The sequence below is a fragment of the Neofelis nebulosa genome, chromosome 10 (assembly GCF_028018385.1).
Source record: "Neofelis nebulosa isolate mNeoNeb1 chromosome 10, mNeoNeb1.pri, whole genome shotgun sequence".
Lineage (NCBI taxonomy): Eukaryota > Metazoa > Chordata > Mammalia > Carnivora > Felidae > Neofelis > Neofelis nebulosa.
The window spans coordinates 99,481,587-99,500,064 of record NC_080791.1 but is presented as its reverse complement, the minus strand read 5'-3'; the positions used below and the strand labels follow the sequence as shown (position 1 = coordinate 99,500,064).

Sequence of the window (18,478 nt, the reverse complement as noted above, 5' to 3'; positions counted from 1 at the left end):
AGCACTTCACAATATACAAATGATTTCACAATAAGACAGTCAAGTTAGCATTCCTGCCTCTGGGGGCTGAGGGCTGCTGGCCCCCAGCAAGAGGGTAAGGCAAGACCCAGCCAGAAACGTCACCTGGCTGCTTTCTCACTGTCCTTTCCTCTCACATGGCCTGGAATTTCCACCATCAAACTCCCTAATGGAGTAAAGAAGCACACTGGGGGGCTCTAGAAGAGGACCATGTGCAGAGGGGACCAGGTGGAAAGATGGTGTGTGGACTGATGTGTGCTGTTAAAAGCAATGAATTAGATCTGCCAGGGGCTTCCAGGTGAGAAAAAAAAGATGCAGAAATATTTATTTAATACGATCTTCTCTTTTAAAATAATGACAAAAGGAACCCTGTCTAAATATATGTGATTATAGGCATCAGTATATAGAAGACTATGTATAATTGTGAATAATAAAAAATATAGAAGATCAAACATTGAGTGATAACATGGATTCCATGGATGTGTGGGGAGGAAAAATATAAAAGGAAAATTTAAAAGCATGTCAAAACATGAATATGATCACATTTATGCAATTATGTACAAATGTATATACATGTGTACATAAAATCTCAACTTATTTATTGATTTATTTGATGACCTCATAGCTTTATGGTTAAAACAGCCAGATTCTTGTACCAGACTTCCTGGAGCAAATTACTTGACATCCTATGCCTCAGTTTCCTCATCTGTAAAGTGGATTACTGTGTCAGATTGTAAATGAGTGAATACACACAGAGCATTTAGAACTATGCCTGGCATACGACAAGTTCTCTTTAAGGCTTAGGTATTACAATTATTTGCATGTGTGGATATATGGGTATAAAGAAAATGTTATAGCAATGAACAGATAACTTAAAGACACAAGGTGGGGACCATCCTCTGTTGTCTCCTTGCTGAGCTCAATGACGGATGAGTGTTTTCCAACACATTTATCAATCGGTTTGGAGGCCACAGCGACCTCCTGAGTCGTGGCCCTGGGCAGAAAAATTTTAGCAGGGTGGATGGGCCTAGACAGTGCTCGGATCTGTGTGGCTGGGAGGCCTCTGACTGGGGGGCTGCAGACCCGTTTTTCTGACCTCACTGGGTCTGACTTTAACACGTCGTTCCTGACTTTGGTGTCTTTAGTGGGGGCCCTTTTCAACAACAAGGTCTCAGCCCTCTATTTCCAGAAGGGAGGACTGCCTCTGGGCCTGGGCCTGCTGACAAGGTGGGGGCTGCAAGACCATCAAGGTCTGCCATTGTCAATGTTCTGACAACCTCCCCTCCTCTGGCTGCACAGGGCTAGACACTCTAGGGTGGGGGTTGATGCACTTTTTTTTTTTTTTTTTTTTTCTTCCAGAGACCTTCTCCTTTTCAGGGCTTTCTTTGGGTCCACAGGCTGGCAGCAACCTCTTGTAGAGAAGCTTCTGAGGCTCAGGGTGATGAGCTCCTTGCCCGTGAGTACAGCTGTGAAATGAGGCCTGTTACTCTTACAGCGGCTTCAGGCTCAGCCTCTCCCAACTGAATCTGCCCCTCAGGAGCCCCTGACCTTAACCCTCTCTCAAGTCACCCTTCCTAGAGCAGCCTCAGCCCCCTAGTGAGTTTCTGGGGTGCTTTACCCCCCAGATCCTGAGCCCTGGCCAGACGAGGCACTAGCAGCTTCATAGCACAACCCTTCCTGGGCAGCCAAGCCTCACTTCTTTCTGTCTGGTCTCTCTGCCTTTATAACCCCCTTTGTAATCGCCATCCCACCCCCTGGCAGGCCTGGCATATTTCTCCCCTTCTGCCATTTCTGTTGATTGAAATTCAGCCCTTTTACAAGCCTTCCCTGAAGCCTTCTGGATCTGTCCAGGCTGAAGGCCCTCAGTGTTGTGTGTCTTAGGGTTTTTTTTTTTAGCCCTGTCCCCTGCATGCACAGGCCTTTCCCCCCATTCCATATGGGCTTCTGGAAAGAAAGACAACCTCTTGCCTATACCCTGAATAAAAGTCAGTCCAAATGGCTTTAATGTCTCCCTTTCCCCTTCAGGAGCACAAATGCAGATACTTCTGCATTATGCACAGCCATCTGGGCCTTTGCAGGCCCTCCTTTACTTAATTTATGTGTTTATTGATATATTTGCTTACTTGTCACTCCCGCCCCCGTCCCATCTCCCTGTCTCCTTCTTGGGGGAACCTGAATTTTGTGATGATCAGGTTTTCAAGATCTTTCCTTTTCAAGTTGTTTTTTTTTTTTTTTTAATGTTTATTTATTTATTTTGAAAGAAATTGTGCACGTGCAAGCAAGCAGGGAAGGGGCAGAGAGTAAATCCCAAGCAGGCTCCACACTCAGTGCAGAGCCCCACAGAGGGCTCCATCTCAGACCATGAGCTCCTGACCTGAGCTGAAATCAAGAGGCAGACGCTTAACTGACTGAGCCGCCCAGGTGCCTTTCTCTCTCTCTCTCTCTCTTTTTTTTTAAGCTTTTATTTTTAAGTAATCTCTACACCCAATGTGGAGCTCAAACTCACAACCCGAGATCACGAGTCACATGCTCCACCGACTGAGCCAGCCAGGCGGCCCTTGGCTCTTTTTAAAGCTAAGGAAAATAAAAGTTGTTCTAAAGTTTTCTTTTACTTTCTTGTAAAAGTGATTACAAGTGATTACAGTGATTCTTACAATTGTTTTCATATAGGCCCTGCATAATTATTACTAAGTTTACTTTAAGATATGTTGCATTTTTTTCAGATATTTTGAATAGGATATTTCCCATTACATTCTGAACGATTCGATGATACCTGACAGGAAGGCAAATTATTTTTATGTATTCCTTTGATACCTGGTAAACCAACTATATATTTTTATAGGTTCTCATAATTTCTCAGTATTACTCTTGAGTCTTTTGTCATCTCCTAATAACAAAAGTATTAGAAGGAAGGAACCAACATTGCTATTTGTAGAGATATGGTTTGCCTTGGTCTTGAACTTCACAGGAAGGGTATTTGTTTTCTGGGACTGGCTTTTGCACTCAACAGTATGGTGCTAAGATGCATTTATGCCATTATGTGAAACTGGTTCATTTGCTTGCTTAACTGCTGAACTGCCTTATCGCTGTGTGGATGTATCCACTGTAATTTATTTACCCGCTCTCCTTAGTGTTCACTTGGATTACTCCCAGAGTTTTGCTATTAAGAACAGTGTATCTTTGAACGTTCCCGCCCAGGTCTCTTGGAGCACAAGCCAAGGTCTCTCTTGATTTGATGCCTGGGGGGTGGGGATCTGCTGCGTCTCCGCATTATAAGATAAGGCCAGATTGTCTTCTCCAGTGGTTACACAGAGTTGCTGGCTAGCGATGCACCGGAGATTGTGCGGCTCCACCTCTTCTCCAACACTGGGTGCTGTCAGGCTTAGTTTTTCCCCTTCCAGTGCTGTAAAATAGCATCCCACCGTGGTCGTCGCTGTTGTTCCTTCACTACCAATGAACTTGAGCATCTCTTAAGATGTTCACTTGAACACATGTGCTTCCTCTTCTTTAAAATGCCTTTTCACGTCGTTTATCAATTTTTCTGCCGGATATTTTGTGTTTTTCTCCCCTATGGATTTGCAAGAGTTCTTTATGTATTCTTGATGCCTAACCTTTGCCAGTTGCACGTGGCGGGCGTCTGCTCCCGTTTGTGGCTTGCTTTTCACTTTCTCTAAGGTGTCTCCACTTCTCTCTTCCCTCCCACATCTGTGCCAGGGACGCCCATGGGCGTTGCTAGTGTGTGCGTGTGCACTTGTGCGTGTGTGTTGGGTGGGGGGGGGGAGGGGTGGGCTCGTGTCCCTCCGAACCCGGTGCAGACCGATCCAGCCTCTCCTCCTGCTTTCCGGCCTTTAGGGGACCCCGCTCCTCTTCCTTCGCAGCCTCTCTCCCAGCTTTGCCCAGGGGACCCCCGCTCGGCCTGGCTCGGCGGGCTGGAGGCAGGAGGCGCCCCCGCCCCCCGGGGTTATTGATCACTTCCGGCGCCTCATCTGGGGGCCGGGCCCCTCTCCGCTCGGCCGGGCAGCGCCCTGCTAGCTCGGCGCTCCCTGGGGGCGGGCGCCGGGGGAGGGGCCCTCGGGCCGGCCCTCCGGAGGCGGGGGCGGGGGCCCGGGCTGCGGCGGGGGCTGGGGCGGGGGGCGGAAGCTGCCCGAGCAGATAAGCGCCGAGGTCGGTCCTGCGGTGAGACAGTGCGGGACGCCGCCGCCTCCCCACTGCCTCCGCTGCGCCGTCCCCGCACCCTCTGTCCCCTACTCCCTCCAACCCTGGCTCGGCATCCTGGGCGGAGCCCCCCGGGGCCCGTGGGGGAGAGGCTCTGGCCTGCACCTTCTGTTCCTGGCCTGCACCTTCTGTTCCCGGCCTCAGTTATCTCAGCTGGAAAACGGGGGTAGGAGGCTCCATTTACTCCGCGAGGCTGTTGGAGATGCAACAAATGCAGGCTGGTGAAAACCCTGTGCAGATCTGAGCCTTTTGTAAAGGATGGGGACCCTGATCCCTTCTCCTCGCCCCTGCTGTACCCGCCTGTCTCCCGGCTTCAATCTTCAATCTCGTTGCAGAGATGGGAAAGTGGGGGTCTCGCTTGCCTCAGAGCCAGGGAGCCAGAGGAGGATGGAACACTTTCCACTGTCCTCAGCGTGGGGACAGAGCTAGGTTGTGTAGAGCCTGATGCTTTTACAATTTGAGGTCCTCGTTAAGAAAAAGACTGCAAAATCACAAATATAAATTTGCAGAGGCCTCTGCCAGGGCCTTGGAAGGTGCTTAAACCAGAGAGAAGCTCAAGTCTGGTTTCTCTGTTTCCTTGCCTTGCCGGGAGGGCCCCTACAGGAACTTATAACACCCCTCTGCAAGAGACAGTCAGACACCTACCTGATTGCAGGGTAGGATGGCCGCAAACAATATGGCTGGGGAACTGCCTGGAGGAGTCCCTGCTGCAGCTGGCCCCAACCCCTTGCGTGCCCAGGAAGCCATCCGCAAGCCCAACCCAAGAAGCAAGGGCAGTCAGGCATTTGGGGACTGCACCACAGCTGGGCAGGGCCATCCAGTCATGGTTCAACTCGCCACTCAGGGCCCCTGACCCTGCGGGTTGGTGGTGGCAGAGAACAGTTCCTAGGAGAAAGGAAGAGGAACCTCTCTGAGGCAGTATAAACGCATCTGACTTATAGTTACACAGGATTGGGGTTCAAGCCCCTGCAGGGCTGTGTGATCTTAGGAAGACTCCTCCGCCTCAGATTTCTCATCTGTAAAATGGGAGTAATAGTAGCGACCTGTCAGAACTGTTATGGGGCTTAAATGAGACCATGCATGAAGAGGGGCTGGGCTCTTGGCTTTTAGAAAGAAACTTCCCTTCTGTGAAGTCTCCAGGCCAGGAGAGGCATTTTTCTCTCCATTTTAGGGTTAAGTCACTTAGCCAGGGGACGGTCTCTGTTGCTCTACACCAAGGTCTGGCACCAATGTCTTGGTTCTAACTAGCAGGGAACACGGCTGCCTTGAGGCTTTCTCCCTAGGGAGTTAAGTGCCACTGCTGGGTGTGAATTCCCAGGGCAGGGAGCCAAGAGAGCCCTTGATTCAGCAGACTGCTCACCTTTCTGTTTTTACAACCTCTTTGCTCTCGTGGGCACTTGAGGCCGGAATGTGTCCAACTCTGACATCTTACAACCTGGACCAGGAGAAGCAAGAGACTGTGGTGATGGGGACAGGGCAGGGGAGCCGGGAATGGGCCAGGACCATGGGCCTGGGCAGCGGTGACACCCCAAAAGACCTGCTGCTTTGCCTCATGGTTTGCGTAAGATTTCCACTGGGTTGGAGGACAGAACCAAGTTCTCACCTCAGAGCTGTTGCCTTTTGGCCAGCTGACCTTCCTCCCCGCTGAGCCTCAGTTGCCTCATATTTGAAACGGGGATAAGAATACCTGTGAGGATTCTGACCTGTTATGTATGTAAAGTGCCTAGTGAATGCCACCAGTTGTTAAAAAAAGTGGATGGGGCACCTGGGTGGCCCAGTGGGTTAAGCAACGGACTTTGGCTCCGGTCATGATCTCACAGTTCGTGAGTTCGAGCTCCGCAATGGGCTCCCCACTGGCAGTGCAGGGCCTGCTCAGGATTCTCGCGCTCGCTACCCCTCCCCTGCTCATACTTTCTCTTTCTCTCAAAATAAATAACTAAATTTAAAAAACAAAACACAGTTGTGGCTATCTGAGGATGAAAGTGAGGTGTCGTGTGAGGGCAGGAGGTGTGAACAGAAATGGGGAGTCCTGTCAGAGCAGGAGTTTGGGCCTTCAAAGTCTCATCTCACAGAGGGAGCCCCTTGGGGTAGGGCTGGGAACCTCAGCTCTAACACTCTCCCAGATCAGGACAGGTCAGAGCGAGGCCGAGGGCCCTGGAGGGTGGGGGTGCAGAGAAAAGCAGGGAATAGAAGTTCTCACCCCACCTCAGGCAGGTGAAAGGGAAAGGAGGGAGGAAATAGGTGCTTCTGGGAGGAGATGACAGTGTCAGAAGCCACTGTGTGATGCAGGCCCCACGATCACCCTGTGATCTCCTTTGTCTTTCTTTGCAAATTTTCTAGGTAGGCATTTTCCAAGTGGGGAAACTGAGGGTGGGAGTTACGGTCACACCCTGCATGCTCTTGGATCTGTCTGGCTCAGCAGCCTGGACTCCCAACAGTCACTGCCAATTTCTTATCTTATCTGCCTGACGAGGTCGTGAATGATCTTAGAGGCTCAGAAGGATCCTGGGCCCTGCCAAGCTCTTCTGTTAGCCTTGAGCTCCAGGCTGGTAGCTGTCCAGGAGACATCGTGAGCAGACCCAGGGGTGGGGCTGAGGAGAACTTGCTCGCAGTGAGAGAGAGACCCCTGGAGTCAGGGAGTGAGCACACTGTCTCAGGAGGGCTTCAAGTGGAGGCAGCCTGAGTCTCCACAATGCACCCCAATGGCACTGGAGGAGGGTCTGCTTGGTAGTTGGGCGCATGGCTCATAGAGGCCCCAAAACTAGCAAAATGTTTCTGAAATTCCTTATTTTATCTTAAAAATTCATACAGATTTGCATCTTCCTTTTTTAAAAATTTGTTTGTTTATTTATTTTGACAGAGAGAGAGAGAGCAGGCAGAAGAGGGGTGCAGAGAGGGAGAGAGAGAGAAAGAGAGAGAATCCGAAGCAGGCTCTGCACAGTCAGCCCAAAGCCCCAAGCGGGACTCAATGTCACAAACCATGAGATCAGGACCTGAGCCCAAATCAAGGGGCAGATGCTTAACTGACTTGACCACCCAGGCGCCCCTCATTCTCCTTTTTTAATATGGGAGCTTTCCCCCTGCCTGAAAAAAATGTTTCCCCTCCCAGTATCTCTGTTGAGTGGACACTTCAGAAAGACATGATGGGGGGAGGGGACAAACAGTGGCCCCCAGGCCCCTGAGCCCCTTGGTCTGGTTTGAGAGAGTGCAGGAGTTGAGTTGAAGTCAAGGCCCTGCCTGCTCTCACAACACAGGGCTCTCCCCACCTCTGTTCCCTACTCCTGCCTCTTGCCTTGGCCCTCCAGTCCCCTCTCACAGACGTTTGTCCTGCTGAGCCCGACTGTCCACCAGGAATTCCCAGAATGCCTCCCCTCCCTCCCTTCCCCTCTTTCATTTCTTCATCCTGTCCAGAGGGGCACCACCCATCTTCAGCCCTCTCTGCTGGGCAGCCTGACCATTCACTCTCCAAGCCAGCACCCCCCCCCCCCGCCCCCCCTCCCCCATGGAGTTCTGAGTCCATGAGGAGGAAACTGAAGCCCCACCTAGAGGTGCCTGGATCCAGGGTGCACAGCAAGAAAGGTTGTTGGGCGCCCAGGAGATCTCTGGGCAGGTGGGGCCCCGAGGCCTGAGAGCAAGCACCAGATCTGGGTCCTGGCCAGGGAGGCAGAAGGGAGGAGGGAAGACCGTGGGGGTGCCGGGGGCTGCTGCCTGGCAGGTCCCTGTGCCCAGGGTAGGGAAGTTTCTTATTTCTCCTGCTCTGACTTCCCCCTTTGATTTATTATAGCCATGAAATGCTCTGCTCTCTTCTCTTTTCCTTGCCGTCCCCGGGGCTGGAGGAGCACAGGCCTCCCCAGGCACCGGGCCTCAGCTTTGCTGCACTCCCATCTCCTTCCAAGGGTTGAGGCCGGGTGGCCAGAAATGGGAGGTGAGTCGGGGCAGGCAGGGCGGGATGAGGGGCGCAGGTCTCCTGAGGGCTAGCCTGGGCAGGACCCCAGGGGCCAGCAAAGTCTCGGTTGGGAAGGGCCGGGGCTGGGCAGAGGGCGTGGCAGGTGTGGACTGGACAGCAGATGGCTCCCTGGGGTCGTAGGGGCAGTGGGATCTAGGCCAACTGGGTCAGCGAGGCTTGGGCATCAGGCCCTGTCAGGGTCTGAGGGACAGGCACAGAGTCCTCCAGTGCCACCCACCGAGTCAGAGAAATGGCTTCCCTGTGACCCCTGACCCCATATTCTGATTTAATGATGGCCAAAGCAGGCCTAGCCTAGGCCAGTCTGGAATTAGGCTCTAGAATCCAGAGTCAGGCATGAGGCCTGAACCCTAGGGGACCCTGGGCTCCTCAAGGCCACGGCTGGACATTCACCCCGTGGCCTGGCCCAGGCAAGTGAGGGCTGGAGTCTGTCTGTCCGGTTCTTCGGCAGTCCTGGCGGCCGGAGCGTTTCTGCCCGCCACTGTGTGGTGCCTGTGGTAATGGGGCTGTTGGCGTTTTGCAATGGGCCGGGGGTGGGGAGGCTGCGCACACATGCTTCCTGTGGTGACTGGGCGCTTCCTGTTTTCTCAGGCCCGGACTTGCTACTGCCGATGTGGAAACAGGGGCAGCTGCAGCCCGGGCGGCTCTGGGCTGGGCACCCCGACCCTGCCCAGAGGGGCCTGAGTAGGCCTGCCAGGCCAGGCCCCAGACTTGGGCAGTGGATGGCCTGAGGTACCCCCACACCAGCAACCCGTCCTTCCCATACCCAACAGCCTTTGCCAAGTGTGAGGGGCCAGGTGGGGCCATCACTCAAGGCCAAGCTGGGGCCCAGGAGGTCAGAGGTCCAGCGATGGGAGCTCCAGGCCAGGAGTCAGGGCGCGTAGTTTTGGTCTCAGCTCTGTTCTTTGCTCACTGAGTGCCTTTGGCCATCCCTGACCCCCTGCAGGCGTCGGCTTCCTCTTTTGTGTAGTGATTGTGGCCCCCATGATCTAAAATCTCTCGCCCATTTCTGCTCCAATTCTGACATCCCCCTTGAATTTCATATTTCAAGAGCCTCTGCTCTGGGGACAGGTAGGCACGGAGGCTGGGACCCTCAGAGCAGGGCTTGGCGTAGGCCTTGGAGAGACTAGGGGGAAGGAAAGGGCATGCCAGGCCGGGGGCCAGACTGGAACAAGGCTTGGAGGTGGGAAGGCCAGGACCAAGTCTGGGAGACGAGGTGTTGATGGGACAGAGGGTCGTAGGTGACAAGATTGATCCAGAAGGGTTCGAAAGTGGGAGAAAGATTTTAGGAGCCTCTTTATTCCCGCAGACCTTAGGAAGGGGTCTGACACCTCTCCAGAAGTGGTCTTTTGGAGGGTGGGGGCAGGGCCAGTGCTTCCTGTCTAAGAAGGAGATGGGTACCCGTGTGGTGGGACATGGGAGCCTCAGGAGGGAGCCACATCTTTCCCCCTCTGTCAGGTGCCTGGAGTGCCACCATCAGGGCCAGGCCTCAGGAGTTGGCATTGCCCTCTTCCCGAACGCATCTTGTTTTGTTTTTAAGCACTGCTATTGCAAGAATGGGAGGGGAGATGACTTTGCTTCTTGTTGACTTTGCTGACAGTGCCTGACCTCTGCAGGAAGAGTTTCCAGGAAGGCCAAGGCATGAGCCCCCTGGGAACCGACCAGTCCACTGAGTTCAGACACCCTCTTGGTCTAGGAGGTTCTGAGGTGCCCACCTCACAAGTACAAGCCCTAAATCTCAAGGCCTGTGCAACACAGACAGCACAAGCACTGGTTCCAGCCAGAGAGGCCTTGGGGATCCCAAGACCCCGAGGCCCAGACTGAGGGACCATCGGCCTGGCCTGGCCCCCACTATCCTGTCCCAGCACCAAGTGCTGAGTTGGCGGTTCAGCAGCTGCCTCTGCCCACGGAGGCCCAGTTATAAATAAGCTCAATGTGGCCAAGTCATCAAGTTCTGCCCCAGCTGCATTACCTCAGTGACCACAGGTTGGGGCTGCCCAGTGCTGGGCCCACCGAAACCTGCCCACCCAGAGAAAGGCCGGACCAGCTTCCATGCCTCCTGGGGTCCTCAAATGCAGGCTTTGAATAGCTGCAGCTACTCAGGCCCGGGCCTCCCTGGACACGGGCCACAGAAGGGGCAGGGCCCATCCCGCCTGCACGGAGCCGGCAGCTATTTACAAACCGAAACCGGGAGAAGCGAAGTGGCTGCGGCCAAGTGGCTCCAGGCCCCCCAGCCCCCACTCCCACTCCATCCCCAGCAGCCCATCCCCCTCTCCCCATGGCTTCCTCTTTCCTTCTCCACACAGCTCCCCAGCCTCCCGCTGCCCGGCCAGCTCTGTCTGGACAACCTGCAGGCACCTCACGGTGACGCCCAACCCCACTGTCACAGGCCGACGGGTCCCTTCTCCTCTGCACCCCCCGGACCCCATCAGTCTGGACTCCTTGGAACAGCCCCTCCCACCCGGGCCTGGCCGCCCACCCTGGGCAGGCCCAAGGCACATTCCCACACTTCTCAGTTCCCCTTCGTGCTTGGAAAAGCTCCAACGCCAATGGCTGCCACCATGCTGCCCATCCCTCCTGAGGGTGGTTTCTCTGGGCGTCCTGCATCTTCACAGGAGCCAAGGAATCTGGGGTGGACGGTGGAACTTGGGGCACCTGGGGACTTTGGAGGGCATGTTTCTGGACAGGAGGACCCAGCCACTGCTCTCCTTGGGTTGGCGTGGGGGACAGGCCCTCGTGCGGTGCAGAGGGACACTGGGCCTGAGGCCGCGGCACACCCGGCTTAAGAAGTGGCAGGCTGGATGGTCTTGCAGCAGGAGACTGCTCCGAGGAGAGACAACAGGCCACATAAGTGACACTCATTACTAATAACAGACCAACTCCCTCACATTGGTGCAGAGGTTTCCAGTTGACATCAGTCAGATCTTTCCATCCCCAGAACGAGCCTATCCCATGACCACCATCATAAAGTGGAAACCGAGGCTCAGAGGGGAAACCACGTGTACGGGGCCCCATAGCTAGAGAGCGTCTGGATTGGGATTCAAGGTTTCTTAACACCCTATTCCCTCTTCTCCCTGACTGCCTTTGGTTCCATCTTGTACCCCAGTCTCCCTACTGGCAGGACCGAAGTCTCCTAACACTGTGACAAGAGCGAAAGCAGGGCTGGTCTGATGCTTGAGAGAGAAGCAGGCTTTGGACGGCATAGTTGCCAGATGGCCACCCCTGGTCAGGTGTCAGTGCCCAGTGCCCCCGCCTCCCGCCAAGTCCCAGCTGAGCAGAAGCCCTGGCCTGAGCCCCGCTCTGCCATAGCCAGCTGGCTGGTTGAGTTTCTCCTAACCTCTCTGAGCCTCAGAGCCCCCTCCTGTGAAATTGGCATTTCACAAACACCAAACACCTACTTGGTGCCAGCTCTATGCTGGGTGCAAGCTGCCTCTGAAGCTACAGCATGACCCCTGGCTACAGTCCTGGGTAGGAGGCAGATGAGTTACAAAATTCTGGGAGCTCCCAGATGGAAACTGAGGCCTTGGGACACGGAAAGGGAGTGATGGTGCTCCCAGGGTGCGGAGGGGTATCACTTGGGATGGGCCCAAAGGACAGGAAAGAGTTCTCCAGAAAAAGCATGGGGGACAGACTCTCATGCTGAGTCACACTCCTGTGCTTTGTAGTTCCCACGGCCTGAGTGCCCTTCCTTCCTCTGGGCCTGGTGAACTCCTACCCATCCGTCAGGGCCCATGGGCACACTGGAGAATGACCAGGCCTGCCCTGGCCTGGTGGCTCCTTACCTTCTTTCTCCCACCCAGAGCCTAAGCAGAGCCTGAGGCCAGGAGTCTTTGGTCACAACACCCTCGCCGGCCCCACCCGGGCAGGCGTCTGCTCCCGGGTTCCAGCCCCCGCCGTCCCCTGCTCCGAAAAGCACCATTTCCCTTTTCTGGGTGACCACACGCCATGCACAGGGAATTTCCATCGCAGCCTGCGGAGCCTCTGATTCACTCAGGCCCCTCATGCAGTTAACTCCTTCCAGGCCCCGCGCCTTTAGCTCCGCACCCTGGGTGGTACCCCACCCCCACCCAGGGCCCCTGGGTGGCCTCAAACTGGCCTTGGGCCACAGCTCGGAAGTCGAAGTTTCTCCCTAGCCCTATGCCTCAGGATCCTCCCGTCATATGCACAGAGACCTCTTCCCAAGGACTCACGGCATACACACTGGGCAGCCTTGGGCCCAGAGCACAGACTTTGGAGTAAAACAAGCCTGGGTCCAGTGCTGAGTCTGGCTCTTTCAGTCCTGTGACCTGGAAAAGAGTCCGTTCTGAGCCCCATTTCTCATCTGTGAAATGGAGATCATCCCTGTCCCATAGCCTCGCTGTAAGGATCCAATGTGCTGGGCCCGTGAGGACGGTTGTATAATTATTACCTTTCCTTTTTCTTTTCAAAGGGCCCCTCTCATCCAATCTCAGGGTCCCTGCTCCAGTCCTGGGCCCCTTTTCTGTCTGGCTTTCCCCTCCTGAGAGCTGACTGCTCACACAGGGAGGGTGAGAGAGAAGTGCCGGCGGGGGGGTGCAGAGGAGGGAGGGGTGCTATTGTCCTGGGGCTCTCCTCCAGCAGCTTCCTGGCTCCCCGCATTTCTCTTTTCCCAAGGAAGCTGTGAAGAGGACCTCTGCTGGGATCTTGAGCCCGCAGGGACAGGGTGAGCCTTCCTCCCTCTGGAAGAACACCGGGTGTGCCCCCCCCCCCCCCCCGCACACGAACATCATACATGCTGTCTTGTGGAATTCTCACAACCTTGTGAGGTACAGCCTGTTATTGCCCCCATTTTAAAGGTGGGGACATGTAGGCCCTAAGAAGGGACTTGCCCTCAGCTACACAGCGACTAAAGGGCAGGGACAGGATTCAAATCAAGGTCTCCAGAGCCACACTCCTAAACCTTCACAGGTCCCAGTAAGCGTGTGTGGAGGCCAGTGAGGGAAACGGGCACTAAATGAACCCCTCCTGTATATTAGGTAAAGACCGACAAATTATCCTTTCAGTCCTTTGAACGATTCTGGGAGGCGAGTCTCGCTGACCCCTCTGTGGAATCGAGTTGTCTGAGCTTCCCTAAGGGGAAGGAACTTGCCCAGAGGCCACACAGCCAATCGTGGGGAAGGATCCAGGGGTACCTAGGGAGAGAAGGATGGTGGAGGGGCTGCATGGAGAAGGGGCCTACACCTGGAGGAGAAGCCATCCTATCTTCAGAGAGCAAACGGGGTTGGGGGGGGGTTGCTGGGAGGTGCTGCCGTGGTGAGCAGAAGGAAGTCACTGTGGGTGGCGGTGGGTTTGAGGTGCCGGAGGCTGAGTGATGTGGCCGGGAGGTGAGCTCCCAGGCTGCAGGCCTGGTCAGCAAGAGTCAGGGGTGAGGAGGGATGGCCGAGATTTGGGCCTTAGAGGAGGTTGGGCTACTCGGTGCTTCTGGGTTGCTGGGGCTGGGGAGCTGGAGGCAGGGGTTGGTGCAGAGCAAGAGGAGAGATTCAGGGGGGCTGGGGAGAGACGGAGGTAAGGGGGGAAGGGTGTGTCTGGAGGGCAGCCTGGAGGAGGAGAGCCCACAAAAGACAGAGGCCTTAGGGTGTGGAAGGGGTGGGCCTGTGAGCAAGGCCTGGGAGATTGAGAAAGAGGTTCTGGGAATGTTGAGTAGTGTCTTCTGGTTGGAGGTGGGGGTGGGGCTGGTCCACATGGATGGGAGAGGGTGCAAAGGCGGGCTGGACCCTGGGTGTTGGGGGCTCCAGCATAGGCGACAGAGCTGGACTGCACCCTGTGGACAAGCAAGAACCGAGGAGGATTTTTAGGCAAAGAAATATCCATGGGAGAGACTTGAGGAAGGGACAGCAGCCCCAGGACCACTGCAGTCACCTCCCACCCACTCACCAGCTGTGTGTCCTTGGGTACGCCCCCCCCCCCCCCCCCCCCCCCCGCCAGAGCCTCTGGCCTCATTTCCCATGCCTGCCTCATAAGATTATGTGAGGGTGGAACCAGTTAATGCCTGCTCTTTCCCCTTGCCTTTGTCTTTTAAAGTTTATTATTATTTTTTTAAGTTTATTTATTTTTGAGAGGGAGAGAGCGTGCAAGCAGGGGAGGGGCAGAGAGAGGCAGACGCAGAATCTGAAACAGGCTCCAGGCTCTGAGCTGTCAGCACAGAGCTGCATGTGGGGCTCGAACTCACAAACTGCGAGATCACCACCTGAGCTGAAGTCGGACGCTTAACCGACTGAGCTACCCAGGCGTCCCTCACAAGCACTTTCTGAGCGCCTGAGAGAAGGCACCCTTCGTGGGCACCTCCTTTTCACTCAGTCACAATGAAATCTCACACAAGGTCTGCCACTAAGCCCTACCTGCCCCAGCCCCTCACACTCTCCCCTCCCGGCACACCAGCCCCCTGCTGGTCCTGGCTCATACTTTGCAGGGCTGGGGTCCCTGCCCAGAGCTCTTCTCCCAGAGGTCTGCTCAGCTCACTCCCTCACTGGCTCCCAGAGTTTGTTCAGATCTCCCCTTCTTGGTGGGCATGGCCTGCCCTGCCTTAGCCAGCTGGCCGCTCTTTTCCTATAGTGCTGTTACCTGCTAACCTGCAGTGAGATGCCCTCAAAGACGTGCTCAGCCCTGTCTTTCTTGCTCCAGAACAAACCCCACAAGGGCAGGAGTCTTTGCCTCTTTGGGTCTCCTGGCCCACAGAGGCCCTGAGTAAATATTTGTTGGAGGTTCTCAGGCCCTAAAGAGCCAGCCCAGTGCTGGGGAGCTCTGAGGGGCCCAGGCGACACAGACTGGGGACCGAGGAGCCTCCCCCAGTGTCTCAACCATGAGAGGAAGTTGCAAGACGGCCATTTCTGTACACGGGCTCAGCTTTTTTTGGTCAACTTTCCCAGTGCTTGGTCTGAGGCCTCAGTTTTCCCCTATACTCTGTCAGTCCCCATAGAGACCAGTTGCTGGGACTGTGGGGACGGGGCGCCATTCCCTTATTTTAGAGCTCTTTTGGGATGAGGTTAAGGGATCTGCAAGTTCAAGGTCTTGTCAGCTTCGAGGACGCAGCACCCACGTTTCCTGTTGCCTGCTCACCCTGAGATTGCAATAGTCCCCAGTCTACCCCCTCAGCAGCCCAGTCCAATGAGGGCAAAGGGCCGCCTGGCCCTCCACCACCCAGGCCCGCCTGGCCTCCCTGGCACTCCACAGGGCTGCCCACGTGTCCTATGGAGTGGGTAAATAACACTGTCATATGCTGCTGGTAGGAGGGAAAGTTGTTACAACTTTCATCGAGGGCAATAGGACGTATCTCTATCTCAAAATTTAAAGTGCGGTACAACTAGGGGCACCTGGGTGGCTCAGTTGGTTAAGTGTCCAGCTGGCTCAGGTCATGATCTCACTGTTCACGGGTTCGAAACCCACATTGGACTCCGTGCTGACAGCCTGGAGCCTGTTTCCGATTCTGTGCCTCCCTCTCTCTCTGCCCCTCCCCCCCCCCCCACTCATGTTGTCTCTGTCTCTCAAAAATAAACATTAAAAAAATTTTTTTAAACGTTTATTTATTACTGAGAGACAGAGAGACACAGAGCGTGAGCAGGGAAGGCGTAGAGAGAGGGGGAGACACAGAATCGGAAGCAGGCTCCAGGCTCTGAGCTGTCAGCCCAGAACCTGACACAAGGCTCGAGCTCACAAACTGTGAGATCATGACCTGAGCCGAAGTTTGTTGCCCAACCAACTGAGCCACCCAGGTGCCCCTAAAAAAATTTTGTTTAAATGCAATACAACTAAAACTAATAAAGTACTATGCATCAATTAGGACTTGATAAAAAAAAAAAAAAACACATCTCCTTTGACGTCAAAAGAAGGGAGTCAAAAATTCCTGTGCACCTATGTTATAGGATCTAAAGTATCTGGTTTTTTTTTTTTTTACAGTGAGTTAGAATATGACAGATATGTCATTTTCAATATTACTTATAATTGAAGGGCTTTTAATTTCTATTTTAGATTTTCTGATACTATTTATTAGTGTCTATAAGGAGGTCACGGGGTTTTGATTCAGCTTCCATTTAGTTGTGGTGATTTTCTTTTTCTTTTTCTATTTTAAAGAGAGACAGGGAGAGAGTGCACAAGTTGGGGGAGGGGCAGAGGAGAGAGAGAGAGAGAGAGAGGGAGAGAGAGAATCTTAAGCAGGCTCCATACCCAGCATGGAGCCCGATGCAGGGCTTGATCCCAAGACCCTGGGATCATGACCTGAGCCGAAATCATGACCCGGATACTCAACAGACTGAGCCACCCCGGCGTCCCGGTTGTAGTGATTTTCTTTCTAGTACCAATCTCTTAACCATCAAGATTAACCTTGAAAAATTAAATATAGAAAAAGGAGAATTTATAGCATTTAACTTCCCTTCAAACATTTACTTCCACAGTAGTGGGCCTTTCTCCTACATTGTTTTCATCGAAGGCAGAAAGTGACGTTCTGTTATTTGTGTTGAACGGTGCTTTTTTAGAGACAAGCAAAAAGCATAAGAGCAGACATCCTGAGTCAGTGTTACCAGTCCATCCAGCCCAGGAAACGTGTAACTCAGATCTTCCCTATATTCCCTCTAGCTTCCCTAAAAAAAAAAAAAGACACACACTAGGATATGTGCAAACTAGAAAATTTTATAGATTGTATTATGATTTGTAACAACAAAAGACTGGAAACAACCCAAATGTCCACATCAATGAAAGACTGTTTAAATAAGATTTTTAACCATGGAATATTATACTGCAATGAAAACAGACCAAGGCTACATGCAACCTGAAGGTAGGAAAGAGAAGCAGGACCCGAAAGAATATTTATACCATTATTCTTTTTATATGAGGTTAAAGTCTGCTAAGATAAAAGCTAAACTGCGGAGATGTTTAGGTAAGTGGCAAAACTGTAAGGAAAAGTGAGGAAATAATTACTAAAAAAGTTAGAATAGTGTTATTTCTAGACACAGGGAGAGATCTGTAAGGGGACCTTTGGAGGATGCTTCTAGAGTGCTGGATAGGTTTTATTTCTTGACTTGGATGGAGGCTACATAGCATATTTTTGCTCCTTAAACTATACAGAAACGTTTTGTGTACTCTTTTATATGAATGAGATCTCTCGTGATTTAAAAATATCACAGTCCAGGGGCACCTGGTTGGCTCAGTTGGTTAAGTGTCTGGCTCTTGATTTCGGCTCAGGTCATGATCGTCGTGGTTCGTGTGTTCTAGCCCCATGTCATGTTCTGCACTGACAGTGTGGAGCCTGCTTAGGATTCTCTCTCTCCCTCTCTCTTCCCTTCCCCCGCTAGCATTCTCTCTCTCTCTCTTTATGTCTCAAAATAAATAAACATTAAAAAAATCACAGTCCAGGGGTGCCTGGCTGGCTCAGTTGGTAGAACATGACTCTTGACCTCGAGATCATGAGTTCAAGCCCCATGTCAGGTATAGAGCTTAATTAAAAAAAAAAAAAATTAGAGTCCATTCAAACAGTGAAATACTATAGTCATTAAAAAGAATAAGACAGCTCTCTACGTCTGGGCGTGGAATGGATTTAGGGGAAAAATAGAACCAGAGGTAAGTACCATGTGTTTAGGGTGCTACCTTTTGTGTAAAGTTTTCAAAATAGTATACCTGCCTTTTTGTGTCTCCTCAGACTACTAGAAAAATTCACAAGAATCAGGTAACGGGGAGGGTTGCCTCTGGAAGGAGAACTGGGCAGCTGTGTCCCTTTTTTGTGCCTTTGAGTTTTGTACCATGTGCCTATGTTACCAATTTAAAAAATAAAATAATTTTTAAAATGTGGGTTTTTTTCCTCTCATTCCCTGGAGCCTCCAAGATTTTCGGTTTCAGATCCATTCCTTACTGATGAGGATGAGAGCCACAGCCCAGGTATGATGCATCCTGTGGACCTCCAGCAAGTCGGGGACCCTCTCTGGGCCCATTGCTCCCCTGCAGGAGGAGGAGGAGGCTGTCCCCTCTCCTCTCCCTCTCCCCTCTGCCCTCCTCTTCCACCCCCTTGCCTATTCTCTTTCTTATCTCACCTCTCTCTGCTTCCTTCTTTTACTCTTTCTCCCCTTTTTTCCCCTCTTCCTTTTCAATCCTCCCTTTCCCCCCTCTCTGCCCTCTTGCCCCCTCCGTGCTTGGCTTCTCAGCCTTTTTCCCTTCTTCCTTCTGCTCCTTCCTTCCCCACGGGGACCCAAAAGGCCGATCTGATGCCCCAGCTCTCCACTCACACACTTGACCCTGGGCAAGTCACTGACCTCTTGGGCCTCAGTTTAACAGATCGTT

At 53.1% G+C, this 18,478-nt stretch overlaps 1 long non-coding RNA gene across 1 annotated transcript; it reads left to right on the top strand.

Annotated features, from left to right (window-relative positions):
• Positions 1-34: 34 nt before the first annotated feature.
• On the top strand, positions 35-12,823 carry LOC131487819 (uncharacterized). Its single transcript, XR_009249980.1, has 4 exons — positions 35-316; positions 1,378-1,474; positions 8,018-8,158; positions 8,789-12,823. It is a non-coding gene; the product is annotated as an uncharacterized LOC131487819 (long non-coding RNA).
• The last annotated feature ends 5,655 nt before the right edge of the window (positions 12,824-18,478 follow it).